Source organism: Microcebus murinus, chromosome 20 (assembly GCF_040939455.1).
Source record: "Microcebus murinus isolate Inina chromosome 20, M.murinus_Inina_mat1.0, whole genome shotgun sequence".
NCBI lineage: Eukaryota > Metazoa > Chordata > Mammalia > Primates > Cheirogaleidae > Microcebus > Microcebus murinus.
In genome coordinates, this window is record NC_134123.1 from 18361519 (window position 1) to 18378524 (window position 17006).

The window sequence follows — 17006 nt, forward strand, 5'->3', positions numbered from 1 at the left end:
AAACCGACAAGCCGAGAGTCCGTCGTAGTAGGATCCAACAGAGCCCCGGCAGCCTAGGAGCTGACCCCCGGCTACCCTTCAGCCTCAGCGCCGAAGACTTGTCTTTCTCAAGCACAAGGTGACATTCCACACTTCCACGCTTTGTGCTGAAACCCCTCCGCCAAAAGTGATGGTATTAGGAGATAGGGTCATTGGGAGGTGATTAGGTTATGGGGCAGAGCCCTCATGAATGGGGTTAATGTCCTTATAAAAAAGGCCCCAGGGAGCTGCCTCACTACTCCCCCATGTGAGGACACAGCGAGAAGGCATCTTCCATGAACCGAGAAGGGAGCCCTCCCCAGACACCAAACCTGCCAGCACCTTGATCTTGGACTTCCAGCCTCCAGAACTGTGAGAAATCAATTTCTGTTGTTTATAAGCCACCCAGTTTATGGCATTTGATCGTAACAGTCAGAACAGACATCCCCCTTATAGAAGTACCTGCTTTGAGATATTAGACCACGTGGCATCTTTCCATCCTGCCTATTCTATGGATGGATTCTTTCCATCATAGAATAGGCAGGCATATTCTCAACTTCTTATTTCACTACTCAAGGCAAAAGCTTATATTAAAAAAAATTAATATTTATAACAAACATCTTTTATTCCCAATGTGTCTAAGTGCAAAATAGTCATCCCATTCTCCTTAAACAATGTAGGAATTACCATCTGTCGTTTCTAAAAGGATTAAGAGATTGTCACCCATTAAAGACGTGCTGTTGGCAGAGAAAACTGTTGCCCCCGGAAGAGGCATGTCTCCTCAGCGAGGGAGGACAGGGCCATACTCTGCTGCCCGTTCCCCCCCCTGGCTTTGTGTCCCTCTCAGGATATGCTGGGGGAGGGACTTGTATAATCCCTACCACGACATTTTGAGACTAGTAATGCAATCCGCATTTCACTGATGAGGAAACTGAGGTTCAGAAGGGTTTTATGAATCCAAATCCAGTGCTGTGCACCCACCCCTTGCCCAAGATGCTGCAGGAAGCGTAGTTGCACTGTAGAGAAGGTGGAGCCAGGTGACCGCTACGGTGTCTTCCAGATGCGACATTCTCCAGCGAGCCAAGAGGAAGAGCAGAGGCTAAGAATCACTGGAGCAGGCATCCCTCTTCACTTCTCGGGAGGGGAGAAGGGAGATGCCCAAAGGGCAAATTGTGACTGTTGGAAATATAACAGAGCTCAAAATCAGAGCCATGGCCACTCCCATGGTTATGTGCAAGCTGTAAACATGCCAATGTTTTCATCCATGCAGAAAAAAAAAAAAAATCCCAACTATGATCATGTACTTTTGGGAGACAATTCTCAGGGGTCTCTCAAGGTCAAAACAAGGTGACTTTTTACAAACTGTCCCCCAAAATAATGGTTAATCATACCCCCACCCACTCTCAAAAGTATCCTGTTGTATAATATAAGGGTCTTCCCATAATCAAAATACACATTATCCTCACCTGGGAACTTTGTAAACATATTAATTAAATCAAAAAAAAAAATGTATGGGAGTGAGATGCAGGCATTGGTAGTTTTTTGTGTTTTTTTTTTAAAGCTTTCCCCAGCCAAGGTGCAGCCAAGGTTGAAGGTCACTGTCCCTGGTGGAAGAAACAAGCCTCCCCGGTGAACGCAGGTCAATGGACAATGGTGGGTGGGTGGGACCCCAACCGCCCTGAACCGCCCTGCCTGCAGGGCAGTTGGGGCAGCAGAAGAAAAAGCAGGAACCGAGACCCCCAAGACCCCATGGGCGGCCCCGCTGTGTCCCCTGGCTTTTCTCCTGCTTGGGTTCACTTGGGTGCCTGCCTCAAGAGAGGGCCGGAGGCTCCGTGGCAGTTCATGTCGGTGGCAGCTCAGCAGTGAGCAGGTAACAAGTGCTCACCTCGCTCCCAGAGAGAGGCAGTGAGAGAAGTCGCCTGTTTCACCTTGAAGCGAAGAAGCAGAACCCGGAGAGACGGATTTTTCCACACGTTTTGGAAAGGTTCTGCCAGGGAATTCCATCGAGGCTCGTGGAGCCAGACCACTGGCTCGGATCAGCCCCAGAGCCCAGGGTGAAAAACCTGTCCCATGCAGCGTTTCTTGAACAGATTGTCTCCAAATGTCACATCCCTCCTAATTAAAGCTGCGAGGTTAGTCCCTGGCTTCTCATCGCACACCGGGGAGGTTCTTTGGATGAGGAAGCCCTGCCATCCCATTGTCCCAGCCGCAGAGCAGCCAGCAGGGGCTGTCCCCAGGCAGCTCCCCTGGGGTTTGAATCATTTTTGTAGCTCTGGCATTTATACTCCTGGCCAAAAAGTGTTTCCAAGGGGAGAACATGAAAGCAGAGGTTTGAGGGAGGTTTCTCTTTCTAAAGAGGGGTTGCACATATTACTGCAGCTAGTGCAAAACTAGATGGTGTTTTGTAGCTCCCGGATATGTTCTAACTACTCACTACATTACACCTGTCAGTGTTTTTCAGACTACGTTCCTGAAAACCACTTCGATGATGTATTAGGAAAACCTGTTCCGTGAAATACTATTTGGGAAACTCCAATATATATGGATTATAGAAAAACATTGGCATTTGTGGATTTAACAATCACAATTTTGACTCATGAGTAAGAAAGATATTGCCAAATCCACCCCCCATAAGAGTTATAACAATTTACACTACCACCAACAATGTCACATTCATACACACATGCATTTCACTCTCTGGGCATTTTGAAACTTTTTGATCTTTTCCAACCTGTAAAATAAAGAAGATTATCTGTGTGTAGTTTTAATTTTTATTTCTGGTTAGTGAGACTGAGCAACTTTTCATATGCTTAAGAAGCAGTTTTACTTCCTTTTCTGTAGACTCTTTTCATACCTTGTACCCACTTTTCTTATTGATTTGTAGGAACTCTTTATATATTAGAGAAATCATCCCTTTCTCTGCACACATCTTTCCAGTTTGATGTTTGTCTCCTGATTTTGTGTATGGTACATTTTAGTGTAGTGGATTTATTAGTATTTTCTTTTGTAGTTTCTGGTTTTTATATCATACTTTAGAAACCCTCATAAGGAAAACATTTTTCATTATTTCTTTAATATAAGATCTTAAAGGGACTAAGCCAGGCAAGAAATAATTCAATAGAAAAATTATTCAAAGAAAAACGTGATCTAACTTGTCCTTTTTGTATGTGAAGACCATAGTACCCCCCCCAAAAAAAATCTGAGAAAACAAATCATCTACTTTCAAGGATGGTACATAATAGAGCTTCCCATCTGAGACACTCCTTCCAATAAGATGTCTTCATCTAGAATTCCCAGCTCTTGTGTAATTAAATTCCTCATGTTGAGGTCCTGTTTATTTCTGAGTCATTTAAAAAAACTCTTATAAGATTAGGGAGAATCTCTTCCTATCAATCCAGCAACTTCCATGCTAGTTGGGGGCCTCCTGGTAAACTTCAATCTGGTAACAATTTCATGACACACGAGAGACTCTCTGCCTCAAAATTTAACATGTCAAGTTTCTCTAGGGAAAGACTCTGAGGAATTAAATGAGATGCAAGGAAATTAAGTGAGCTTTCTTGTGTGAGTGTTTAGATGCACTTACCTGTCTCTAGAGATTCCATTGGTGTGTCCAGCAAATTCTGCCTCGCCAGCCCCGACCACATCAGCCCTGTCCCCACAACACGGCTTTTGTCTCCATTTCCAGTTTGTTCTTCACACATGCTCTGGGCGTGGATGCCCACCTTGAACCCCAGCACAGCAGGGCGAAGCAGGTTCACCACGCACTGGTGCCCAATTGAGTCCTCTGAATCTGAGGCTGCACTTGAATTGCTTGCCTGAGTCTGGTGAGCAAACACTCACACACACACACACACACCACGCACACACACACACTCACATACACGCACACACGCACACACACACACTCACACACACACTCACACACACACGCACACACACACTCACACACACACTCACACACACGCACACACACACGCACACACACACACACGCACGCACGTCACATGAACGGGGTTTACTAACCACACATAGGCAGTGAGGGTCAAGTAAAGCCTGGGATTCGTGACAAGCCTGTCCCCTAAGGCTCAGGGAAGCTTCCCAGGGCAGATGGAGTCACATGTGTGTGCCCCACTTGCACCGCCACCAGGGGATGCCAGAAAGCAGCCCGGGCCAGGTTTTAGACCCTGGGAGATGTGCGACATGCTGGGCTCGATCGTTGGAGGACAGCTAGGAGGGACAGGAACAGAGCCCAGCCTGCTCCAGCCTGCTCCTCTTTGTCAGACGTTGTATTCCCAGCACATTCTCCAGTTTAGTCTTGGGAACTAACTAGGGTAGAAAACTGTGGCAGTCCAAGGCCACCCGGGGAAATGCCCTGCCAGCAGCCGGTAGCCTGGCACCTGTGGGCTCCTGCCCACACCTCCCTGTTAGCCCCGCCTCTCCCTCCAGCCAGTCCAGACTCTGGGTCAAAGAAAAGCCACCCTGGAGCACATTATGGAACATCCGTATTTGGGACCAGGACAACTGACTTGGTCTCCAAGGGACAGGGTTAGGAATTTGTCAAGAGCCAATGGGTGTGGGTTAGGGTGAGACAGCGTTAAGGATGGGTCTTCCCTTGTGTGGTCTTGGGGAAGCTATTTGACCTCTCTGGCCTCAGTTTCTTTAATCGTAAAATGGGGGTGAGAGCAACACAGACTTCATGGTACTGTGAGGAGGACGGGAAAACGTGCAAGAACAAGCAGTGAGCGCAGTGCCTGACACACAGTAGACTGCAGAGTGCACACGTGTGGGGCCAGGGTCTTGAGCCACATGGTCTCACTGCACGCCACTGCGTGGGGCACGTGTAGAGACTGCAGAAGCAGAGGGACCAGGACAGGCATGAGTCTGGTGGTGGCAACTGAAGCCAGAACCCAACCTTGAGCATCAGACCGGAAACTTACAGGAACTCTAGGTCTCCAAAATCTCTAAACTCCAACCTGCAACCCAAGCACAGTGACTGGGCATCCTGAACCTTCTGTAGGTCCTGCAAACAGGGCTAGTCCACTTTCCTAGTCTCCAGGATACTTCCTTGCTTTTCTGACCGCTCCCCCTCAAAAAACCCTGGCCATTGCTAAAGCCTGCATGGGGTATAGAAACACCCCTACCAATCCATCTTGCGTTTAAGAAAGGATAGTTCCTGAATCGCAGTACTCAGCCTGGGAGATCATTTATTTGTGCAGGAGGAAGTCAAAGCTCAGAGAGAGAAAGAGCGAGACTCGCCCAAGGTCAACAGCTAGTTGGCCGCGAAGCCAAAGCCAGAGTCCACGCTTGCCGACCCCCTGCCCCGAGCTGTCCACCCACCCACCCGCTGCGGCTCCCAGACCAACTGTGTCCCGCTTCCTTCGGGGAGTCTCTTGGTGAGAACTCTGCTTTTTAATTCTATCTGGGATGAAAATAGAACAGTGTGACTTTGTAATGTCATCACATATTAAGCTTGATTTTCCCAGCTACTGATACTCAAATTTGGCCAGCAAGCTCGAAGGCCCCACTGGAGCCCGCTGGCGGTGCTACAGGAATCGGGGCGTGTGGCCAGGGGGCAGAGGCAGCCCCTCTCCCCATGGCAAGAAGAGACGGGCTGAGGGCCCCGCAGAGCTCAGTGACCGCCAGGAAGCCAGGGACAGGGCAACCCCGATCAAGACGGATGGGGCAAGGCATTAAAATTTCAAACCACAGGCACTCTCTGACCACACATATGTTAGACGCCATCCCTGGGAGGTGGAAGCCAAGAGGCTGTTAAGGTTATTGTGCGAAGTTGCCAAAAATTGAAGACATAATGCCTCACTTGTCCTTCGAAAAAAATGTTGAAAAGTTCTACGTGACATGGAACGCATCGTGCAAATGGAGGGTGGGGGGAGTAAATTTTTCTCACCAGTTTTCTTGAGAGTAGAACACCGAAATCTCATTATATTTGAGAGGACGGAGTTAGAAAAAAATAATCTAGAATGAGAAAAATGGTTAGAAAGCTCTGGGTTGGGTCTCTGGCTTCATGAATTTTTTCACGGGGCAGGTCCCTTGACCTCTGTGAACCTTGGTTGGCCCATTTGTAAAACGGGGCTAATAACACCTTCCTGAAGGGCTGTTTTGGGGATTAGATGAGGCAGGTTGTAACATAAAGCACCTGGAAGGGAACCTGACCCCAAGTAGGGCCTTGGGAGCTCTCCTTGAGAGCTTAAAATGGACTTTATTTCTTTTCATGACTTACTGTTTCATATGGGGAAACTGAGTCCCAGATGGCGAAGGGACTTGCCCACAGCCTCCTCAGCAGAATAGAATTCAAGTCTGATTCTCTGTAAATGACCACCCCCCCACACTCCATCAAGGACAATCTCTTCTCAAATATCTCCTCCCCTCTCTTCCCCATACGTTCGACGTCTCTTAAATGTTCTGCACGCAGCGTGGGAGGGCTGGGAAGACAACAGACCGTGTGGTTCTGTTTCTCACGTTCACACCTTTGCTTTCGAAGGCAAGGCTGCAATCTGGCCCTGCAAGGTAAGCGATCCCCATGCGACCACCACCCCCTGTCCCCTGCCACCAAGAAATCTGAGTCCGGGGAGGGTAAGCGTAGCAGGGAAAGAGAGGCAGAGAGAGAGCCTCTTAGAACCCATCACGGCGAGATAGACACTGTTTTCAAACAATCGCAGAAGGAGAGAAACCACGAGCTGCTGTGGCTGAACGTGTGGAAGCAAAGGGAGAGGAAGAATGCTGCAAAGCAAGAAATGAAAAGTTGTGCAAGAGTCTTGGTAAGCAAACTGTGCTCGTGTGCGGAATGGAGCGGAACCCCGAGAAACTACCCACCACCAAAGGCCTTTGTTTCTTTCTATCTTCTACCTTAATGGGAGTTTTCTGATCTTTGCACTATAAATGCAAGCAGAATTTCAGGAGCTATTTGCATGCACTTTGTGTAGATCTGGGGTGTTTCCAACAATTGAAATAATTTCTCCTCTAAGAAGCTAGAGGATGGGGAGAAGCCACGTGTCTCTCACAACCCCCTGCACACAATTCTGATTTTACTGCTGTAGGACCCTGATCCCACATGTGTGGGGCACTTACAAGAGAGCATCCCGGGAAGCTGTGTGGCCTCAAGAGCGTGCATTGTAACTGGAAGGCAGAGATGAGGTTTGGAACAAGACTGTGCATGGATAAGAAATCAACAAATGGTATCGGCCGGGCGCGGTGGCTCACGCCTGTAATCCTAGCACTTTGGGAGGCCGAGGCGGGAGGATCACTCAAGATCAGGAGTTGGAAACCAGCCTGAGCAAGAACAAGACCCTGTCTCTACTATAAATAGAAAGAAATTGATTGACCAACTAATATATATAGAAAAAAATTAGCCGGGCATGGTGGCGCATGCCTGTAGTCCCAGCTACTAGGGAGGCTGAGGCAGGAGGATCGCTTGAGCCCAGGAGTTTGAGGTTGCTGTGAGCTAGGCTGATGCCACGGCACTCATTCTAGCCTGGGCAACAAAGAGAGACTCTGTCTCAAAAAATAAAATAAAAATAAAAATAAAAACCTGGTACCTATAAAATCATAGAATGCGTGAAAAGGGAGAGATCATAGGAATTGTTCAATCCAGTTCTCTAATGTTGGAGACATTGAGTGGACCAGAGAGGACAAGTAACTTGCCCGAGGTCACACAGCTAGTTTGGGTATAGTAAGGACTAGCACCTGTCCTTTTGACCAGCTCCCTGTGTGCTTCACGCTATACTCAGTTTCTCGTTGGTGATGGAAGGAACCAAGGAGGTTTCATCCATCTTCTTATGCAGACGAGACCCTGCTCCTGGGCCCAGACAGACCCATCAACAGAAAGAGCCAGAGCCTGCACCCAGGTGGGCCTGGTCTTTCACTGTGTGCAGAATCCCGGCCACTCTTTCTACCTCAGTCTCTGCTGCTGCAACTGAACACTCAGGTGTTAGCCGCTTGGCCCCAGTGTGGGCAAGACAACGAGTGTGAACTGCCACGTTGTCCAATCCAAGGCACGCACTCCATCCACACTGGCCTCTGGGGTTTACCCTGCCGGGCACTGCTCTCGGGCTCGTGCTTCATGTCTTTCCATCGTGTTACAATGCCATGAAGTCAGCACTCCTCTTACCCTCCTTCTAATGGTAAAGAGATGGAGGCCCAGTTGCTTCCCCAAGACCTGCAACTGGTCAAGGGCAGACTTGTACCTAAGCCCTGTACCTCACCTACCTGCCGTCGACAAATCTCTGCGTGTCTCCCTCATGCCACGCCATTCATTCGTCACCACCCACACGGCAACCCCGTTTCCAGCTAAGGAAACTGAGTTCGGAGATTAAATGACTCACTCAAGCATGGGGAGCTAATAGCAGGTACAGTTGGGTTCAAGCACCCACCAGTGTGACCCTGAGTCCTTGTTCTGAAGATAGCTGCCAGTTCCAGTGTATTCTGATGCTGTGGTTTACCTCTAGCTCGGGGCAGGTGCATGGGTCAGTGAAAGTTTGAGGCACAAGTCGGCAAAAGAAAGTAAGGATTTGGGGACTGTGATTTTCAACTGGAGCAGGCATGGTATTAAGGGATAAAAGGTTGGTGGTACACATGACAAGATTAAAAGTAAGTAATTGCCACCCTGTCCCAGGCACGGAGTGACTGGGTCCTGGTCCCATCACCTATTAAATCGCCACATTAAGGACACTGCCCTAAGGTTTGCCCTTCGGCCCCGTAAGGCTGACGCTGCCCAAGTCACCTTATATGTTCACAAGCCAGAGCTTTCCAGCGTCCCAATAAACATCGATGTTCTTGTAACTTGCCTTCTTAGCTCTTACCTTTTACCTTCAACTCATTGGCTCTCGCCAGCCCCCTATCTGCTCTGCTGGACACTGGCCTTGGTGATATCTCCCGGCAGTTGCCACAAAAAATAAAACTCATACATTGAATCAAAACGTCATGGTGAACCTAGAAGGCATTTCTGGCTCACTGTGTCCAGGGACCCACGAAGAGCACCCCTTATTCACAGGGCCACGAGGGAGGGCGTGGCATCAACAGCTGGCAGGACCCTGGCAGGGGACTCCCCCAAAGGGCAGAAAGCATGCACAAGTGGCCGTGGCCGGCTGAAATCCTCCAGAAAAGGCTATCTGCCGGGGGACTCCAGTGATTTGTAATCAAATTGTGTTTCATTAAAGAGAAAGTGTCCAGAGGTTTCCTGTTGGCTGCATTCTTGCAAATTAAAGATAATGGAGTTAACAGAGAACAATTGTAAGTCAGACACCAACAGGTGAATGAGCCCAAGGAAACGTCGTCTCTTCGGGTGGCTTGTGGGTCCTGCCCAGGCAGGGGGTGGGCTGGATTCTCTCTCTGCCCAGAAATCAGGGGTTCAAGTTAACAGTTCTGGGGGACCCTTGGCCATATGACTTTGAACCAGACAATCTCAGGCCCTGCCTGTAGTCTTTAAAACAAGGAAGATTTGGTGAGTGACCAGCCATCCCAACTTGCTGAGGAATGGGGGGTTTTCCAGGGTGTGGGATTTCGGTGCTAAAATCAGGAGAGTTCTGGACAAACTGGGATGAGTTGGCCACCCCACTGGGCTTCCCAAGGTCCCTGACTGTGTCAGGATTCTGCGGTTATTCTGATTTAGTCTAATTTTCTTGGGAACTATTGAGTTGCAGAAACCCACGAGCCTATAACAAATGTTTCGTGAGCCTGGTGTGGTTTCCAGCAGGCAGAAGGGACTCCATGAGTGCTTGCCCTTTCCTGGGTCCCTCACCAAGCATTGTCACCTCAAGTTGTTCTGAGATCTTGGAGTTCTGTGCCGGTGAAGCCTCCAGAAAGGTTGTCACCTGCAACCCTCACCACCACCCAGAAGTAAGCAGATTTCTATCTTTCAGGTGAAGAAACCGAGACCCAAAGCTGTTTTGTGTTTTTTCTAGAGATCAGGCCACGTGGAGCTGGGATTCCACCCCGTGCGTCTGTCTGCTCCAAGCCCAGTGGCTCCGTGGCTACACCGGGCTGGTGTAGACCCACATGGGTACAGACAGGTGAGCACATGCCTTTAAAGCATTTGTGTTCCCCTAGCCGTGAGACCCCTCAAAATGCCTGCTCCCTTTGTCCAGAGCTCCCATTTCTGTGTGCCACTCACAGCTGGCATCAAACCATCCCACGTCCCAGCCACCCCTGGTCCAGGGTCAACCCCACTCTACATCAGGGCCTCAGTCTCCGCTACCCTCCTCACTCCCAACAACTGCCTGGGAGGAAGGGAAGGTTCTGGAAGGATAGACAGGTGAAGAGAAGGGCAGGCTGCCCCACCCCGCTACAGTGAGGGGCTCCCTGGAGCCAAAACCCCCCAAGCAAGGCGTCTTCCGAGGCCCAAACTGGGCCAGAGAAACCCAAAATCCCAGCCAAGAGGGATGGAAAACCCAGGAGGACACAGAGACCTGAGAGGAAGCGGCAGTGTGTGATTTTTAATTTACTTTTTCTTGCCCTGAGACAAAAATTAATTTGACTTGGGAAAAAAAAAAAAAGTAACTTTTTACTTGACTTTTAAAAGTAAAATTTCTGCAACTCTTTTTCCACTTAACAGAACATTTCCTCAACTTCTAAGGCAGAATGTTAATATGCACCAAAGATGGGGAATTCCCCGGGCTCGGCTCACATATCACTGAACTGATTTTTTTTTTTCCTAATTTCCTAGTAATACTGGCTGGGTTATGCTAACAGGAGAGTTAACAGCTAATTTTGCTACAGGGAAGATAATAACAGGAAATGATCTTTAATAATGAATTAAACAGACTCCTTGGATCCTGATTCTTTTTATTAGATAAGGTCAATGGCATCTTAAATGAGCAAATCTGTCCTAGGCCGGCAACAAGATACAGAGAAAATCGTCAAGCTGACTCCTAGGGATAAGGAACCAGCTCTGAAGATCAGACTGCAGATGAGAAGGCGTCTGATTACGGTGTTCTGATCAGGAGCTTTGAACCCCAAACTGGACACTAACCCACGCTAGCTGCGTGACCTTGGACATGACCTCGCCTCTCGGAAGCTGTCTCCTCAGCTACTCACAGGATAATAATTCCTACTTCTCGGGGCTCTGTGATCCATCCTATCTGCCCCCTTCCTTATGTAGAAGATGTCATTTGCAAAATATTTTCACGTGCACTGTGTCATTCAGCTCTCAGAATAAGCTTCCTTAAAACAGATCATCCAAGAATGGAAAAACAAGCACCACATGCACTCACCGTGAAACCGGTACGAACTGATCAACACTTAACGTGCACATATGGAAGTAACATTCATCAGCTGTCGGGCAGGTGGGCGCTGGGTAAAGGTGGGAGGAGGGGATGGGTAAATTCACACCCAATGGCTACAGTGAGCACTGTATGGGGGATGGACACGCTTGTAGCTCTGACTTGGGTGGTGCAAAGGCAATATATGTAACCTAAACGTTTGTATCCCCGTAACATTCTGAAATTTTTAAAAAATGGGGGAAAAAAAGTAATAAACAGACCATCCCGACTGAATTAGCCCCTTTTCAGGACAAGGCAGGTCTAACAGTGCCCAGGCCACACACTTAGCAAGAATGAGGACTAGGAGCCCTCAAGATGGTCTTCTAACTCCAGTTTATCTCATCTATAGAGTCCTTGTTCTTAAAACTAGTTGTCTCCATTATTTTTAATCATACAGATTTTTTCAGTAAAACGTTTTCTCAGGATACATCACTAACCTATGTATCAATATTTATTTATTTATTTTTTATTTTTTTTTTGAGACATTTTTTTTTTTTTTTTTTTTTTTTGAGACAGAGTCTCACTTTGTTGCCCAGGCTAGAGTGAGTGCCGTGGCGTCAGCCTAGCTCACAGCAACCTCAAACTCCTGGGCTCCAGCGATCCTTCTGCCTCAGCCTCCCGAGTAGCTGGGACTACAGGCAAGGGCCACCATGCCCGGCTAATTTTTTCTATATATATTAGTTGGCCAATTAATTTCTTTCTATTTATAGTAGAGACGGGGTCTCACTCCTGCTGAGGCTGGTTTTGAACTCCTGACCTTGAGCAATCCGCCCGCCTCGGCCTCCCAGAGTGCTAGGATTACAGGCGTGAGCCATCACGCCCGGCCTTCAATATTTATTTATTAGTCATAAACATGTTCTATGCTACTCATAGCATAGATCTATATACATAGATATAATCAAACATACACAAAAATAGAAGAAATAGATACAAACTAAATATAAACTGAAGCTCTAATGTTTTCTTGCAGAAAGAGGGAGGTGTGGATAAACTGGAGGGACAGGACAGCCACTCGATGGGCAGGGACATCTGCATTGCCTTGGGGCTGGGGGCAGCGAGACCTTCTGACTTTCGTCAAAGAAGAAGCAGAGGTGTGGACAGGTGAGAGGACTGCTCGGGGTCATGCAGAACTCAGCAGGCTCCCTGCCCGGTTCCCTTTCCACTGTGTAGAGCAGAGCTGGTGCTGATGCCGGCAAGCCCTAGGGAGCCACTGAGGGTGTTAGAGAGAGGACACAACCCACTTCTGAACGTTTAGCCCAGTGGCTCACACAGGTGGGCAGTTTCACCCCAGCCAAAGTGCCAGCACATGTCCTCATAGCCAAAGCCCATGTGTGGAGCTTCCCGTTCCCAGAAGTTTCCAAAGCGGGGGATGTAATTACAACATTTTAAGGCAAACGAACACACCCCTGAGTGGGAGGACTGTGTATTTATTTGACTAATTAGAGAGGAGTCACTGGGAAGATGTACAATAACATCAGCCTCTTTTTTTTTTTGAATACTAATTGACATTTTCTTTTGACATTTTATTAGTAGCTCATCTTTATTTTTACTGTGCTCTCAATAAGGTGGCAAGGCAAAGTGTCACACCCTCTGCCAGTAATGAGTGTGAATCACGCATCACCTAAACGGCATGTCCCAGGACGCTGAGGCTCAGAGCGCCAGTGATCGGCCTGCCACAGGTAGGGGAGGGGACCCGAGGGCATTCCTAGGCGCAGAGGGAGGCTGTCCGGTTTGTCGCCTGGCTGCCGGGAGCACCAGTTCCGCCCGACCCAGCTCCCAGTTTGGCCGCAAGTCAGCGCTCCTGGGCCCAAGCTCGTATTGCATTCCGATGACCAAGAAGGACACGAGAGTCACCAGGCGTCTGGCCCCTTCTGCCACTTCCACACGCCTGCTGTTCATACCCAGGAAGAAGCGAGAAACTGTTGTCTCAATTCAGTACAGTTAAAACAGTGTTGCCCGAGAACCCAGCTATGTGCCCGGGCTTAGTGCAATGTCACTAAAAGAGCAGCTTGGAACCCGACAGACCTGGGTTCAACCTCATCTCTCTGAGCCTCCACTTTCCATCCGTCAAACGGAAATGAACTACCTACCTCATGGAGCTCTACTGATAATTAAATCAGAAAATTGCATAAGGCAGCTAACCACAAATGCCTGATGCACTCACGTGTCCCAGGAAGATGTATTTCTGGCCGATGGAAGATACAGCTAACGTAGCTCAGGGAACCTAAGACTAGGACATAGTAGGTATGTCATAAGTGCCCCTAACAGACACCATAAGGACTCTTTCTTAGTGTTGGAGGGAGAGGCAGAAACACGAAGCACTGCAATATATGGCTGGCTCCAACAGGTTGGGCAGTAGGGAGCCACTGAAGGTCTTTGAGCAGTGGAGGGGGAGTGACAAGAGCTATACTACCTCCAAGTAGAGTCCCAATCCCGCCTGTGGCTATCGAGCACTTGAAATGTGGCTGGTCTGAATTGAAATGCGCTATAAGTATAAAATGCACACTGAATTTCCAAGACTTAGTAACTTAAAAATAATATAAAATACTCATTAATAGTTTTGTAGTATTACACGTTGCAACAATGGTATATTGAACATATTAGGTTAATAAGATATATTATTACAATAAACTCTACCAATTCCCTTCTCTTTTTTTAATGTGGCTATGAAAAAAAAAATCTAAAATCACAAACGTGGCTCCCATTGTGTTTCTATGGGACAGCACTGCCTCCCAAGCGTTGGCCAGACGTATCAGAGCAGAGCGTGGCTGGAGGCAGCAGCAATATCTGGGCCATTGCATTCCAGCCAAGTTGCCAATGTCCTCTCGGCCCGGCCCTGTCTCTCCTGCTGCCAGTTCACTGAGTAATTAAAATGCCTTGAAGCAGAGAGCCTGGCTCCTGAGTGTGTTTGACCATCCTCAGAGAGTTTTGCAGAGTTGTTTCAACAGGAAACGTCTAGACAATGCTCTCAAACAACCCCATGTCAGCCAGAGCAGGGAGCATGCGCCAAAGTGCGTGGCTCTTAGCCCTGAGATCTGGTGGTCACAGCTCGTGCCCAGCAGAAGCTATTTCACAAGGTAAACTACAAAGCAACCAGCGTTTTCCTCTCCAATTGGCACCAAATGGATCGTTTTTCTGTAACCACTTCCCGGGCGGAGAGCTCGCTAAAGCCTGCAGAATCTGTCCCCCCCCCCCCCCGATCTCACGCGTGATCCTTCCAGGGGTGGAGAGTGGACAGAGCAGAGTTTGTTTCCCTGCACTTGGCTTTGGTCTGCATGCCCCAAGCTCAGACTTGAACTTCAACCCGTAATACCACCCACCTTCTGGGTGGGGACCTTGAACCTACGCCCTTCCTTTCTCCATCAGCAAAAGATAGACGCTGGAACATTCTGGCAGAAGGCATGCTACCAGAGTGGTTAAGTGCATGTGTTTCTGCAGTCAGCGGGACATGGTTCAAGTTCTGATTCTGCCATCCACCGGCCATATGGCCTGGGGCGAATTTCTTTGCCTGTGTGAGCCTGTTTCCTCTTTTGTAAAATGGGAACGCAGATAGTCTGCTCCCATAGGTTGTTGGGTGGTTAGATTAGACAATGAGGGAAAGACATGTGGTGCAAGATTGGGCACCTGGTAAGCATCAAATAAAGCCATCTAATGAATAAAGACTTCACAGTTTGTTTTGGAAGCATTAGTCCAAGCCTCAGAAGGCGTTGGTCCATGCTGGGGTTTGACACCTCTTCCATCAGCTGCTAAGCAACTCAGGCTGAAGGATTCTGACGCTGCCTGTTCCCAGAGACGAAAGTCTGCACCCAGCAGAGGCAGGTGCAGAGGGGTGGAGGTGTCTCTATTTGCTGGTGTTTCCAAAAAGCATCACCAAAAAGGAGATGCTATCCCAGCCGGCACACAGCTGGGACTAGGGGGTCAGAAAATCTGGACAGGAGCGATGCTGGCATTTTGTTTCAGAAATTCCTTATTATTGCAATTTTGTCATTTACGTTTTAGTAGTCACACTTAGAACATTCAACATCTTAGGGCAAGAACATTAATTCTCAAGGCCTGTCCATGGTCCTGTGGCCTCTTAGCTAGAATCTGTGACATTAAATGAATTTCTCTTCTCAAATGAGGTCGGGAGAGAAGCAGGATATTTGGAGGTTGCTTCATCTTTCTCTAATACTTTCTTTTTTCCTTAATACTGTGTGTTCTTTATTACATTGGAGTCGTCTCATCATGAACATTGTACATATTACATAACTTTGGAGTTTTTTATTCTATTATCAGGTAGCAAAAGCAACACACCATTTCCAATTTATTCTCTCAGGATAGAAAAAAATTCCCTAATATTTTCTTGAAATCCTCATGACCTAGATAGAATTCCTGATAAAATTAAATAACTAAAAATTAAATGCAGTTATTAACATATATTTTGTTTAATATTATGAATGCTGGTTCTACAAATATTATAATTATGATATAATCTAATTTCCATTATTCTGTTCTGTATTATTATTTAAATTTTATAAACATCAGTTGGCTCAGAAAGGAAATAATATTCTTCCTAAAGCTGTCTAGCTCATACTCTCAATATTCATATTCACTGTCACTCTATTGTTATTATATCTCCCTATTTATTTGTCAATTGAAAATATTTTAAGATAATTTAGTCAATAAAATTAACTTTCATAATCAAAATTAATTATTGCAGCACTTTAATCTTGCAATAATTCATGCCTCCAACAATTGATAAAATTTTAAAATGTAAACAACAAAATTTCACTCTACAATACTTCCAGAATGCTTACCTATATTTGAAAGTGGATATTTAGTTATTAGCCATAAACCCAAAAGATATCCATTCTCATATTACTCATTGTTATGTAAATGAAATAACCCACATGATGATAACCCACATGATCATTCAATCACTGATGACTCACAATTTCACCGATTCCAGAAATGACATTGAACTAGGCATTTGGCTGTTCAGCCATCCAAAGCTGAACACCAAGGTCAAAGCCAGACTTCTTTTCATGACTGTATCAGTCAGGGTCCAACCAGGGGAACAGAAATGGAATTAATACAGAGAACTGGTTATACAAGTGTGATGGCTGATTTTGTGTCAACTTGACTAAGCCACAGGGGGCCGAGATATCCGGCGCAGGAGGAAGATTCTGGATGAGATTAGCACGCGAATCGGCAGACTAAGCAAAGCAGATTGCCGTTCTCGGTGTGGACAGCTCTCACGCAATCCACTGAAGGCCTGCATGGAACAAAAAGGCAGAGGAAGGGAGAATTCACTCCGCCTTTCCGATTGTCTTCTAGCTGGAACTTTGGTCTCCTGCCTTTGGACTTGGACTCAGACTGTAACTAACACCAGCAGCAATCCTGGTTTTCCAGCCTCGGGACTCAGACAAGAATTACAACGCCAGCTCTGCTGGGTCTCCAGCTTGCCAACGGCAGACAGCATCCATGATTGTGTGAGCCACTTCTGTGTGTGCGTGTGCGTGTGCGTGCGTGTGCGCGTGTGCGTGCTGCGTGCGTGTGCGTGCGTGCGTGCGTGCGTATATCTCCTACCGGTTCTGTTTCTTTGGAGCACCCAGACAAATTCAGCAAGTGATGGAAAAGCACCAAGGGACCGTGGTGCAACCCAGAGGTTACACACAGCAGGAAACTACTCCCTGTAGACTAGAGGGACAGAGGGAGGAGGTGGTGTGACTAGAA

The 17006-nt window shown here is 47.5% G+C and overlaps 1 long non-coding RNA gene across 1 annotated transcript; it reads right to left on the reverse strand.

The window, feature by feature from the left end:
* Positions 1-12793: 12793 nt before the first annotated feature.
* On the reverse strand, positions 12794-16789 carry LOC142862558 (uncharacterized). The gene is made up of 2 exons (XR_012913636.1): positions 16223-16789; positions 12794-13182 (listed from the first exon to the last, which is right to left on the reverse strand). It is a non-coding gene; the product is annotated as an uncharacterized LOC142862558 (long non-coding RNA).
* Positions 16790-17006: the final 217 nt, after the last annotated feature.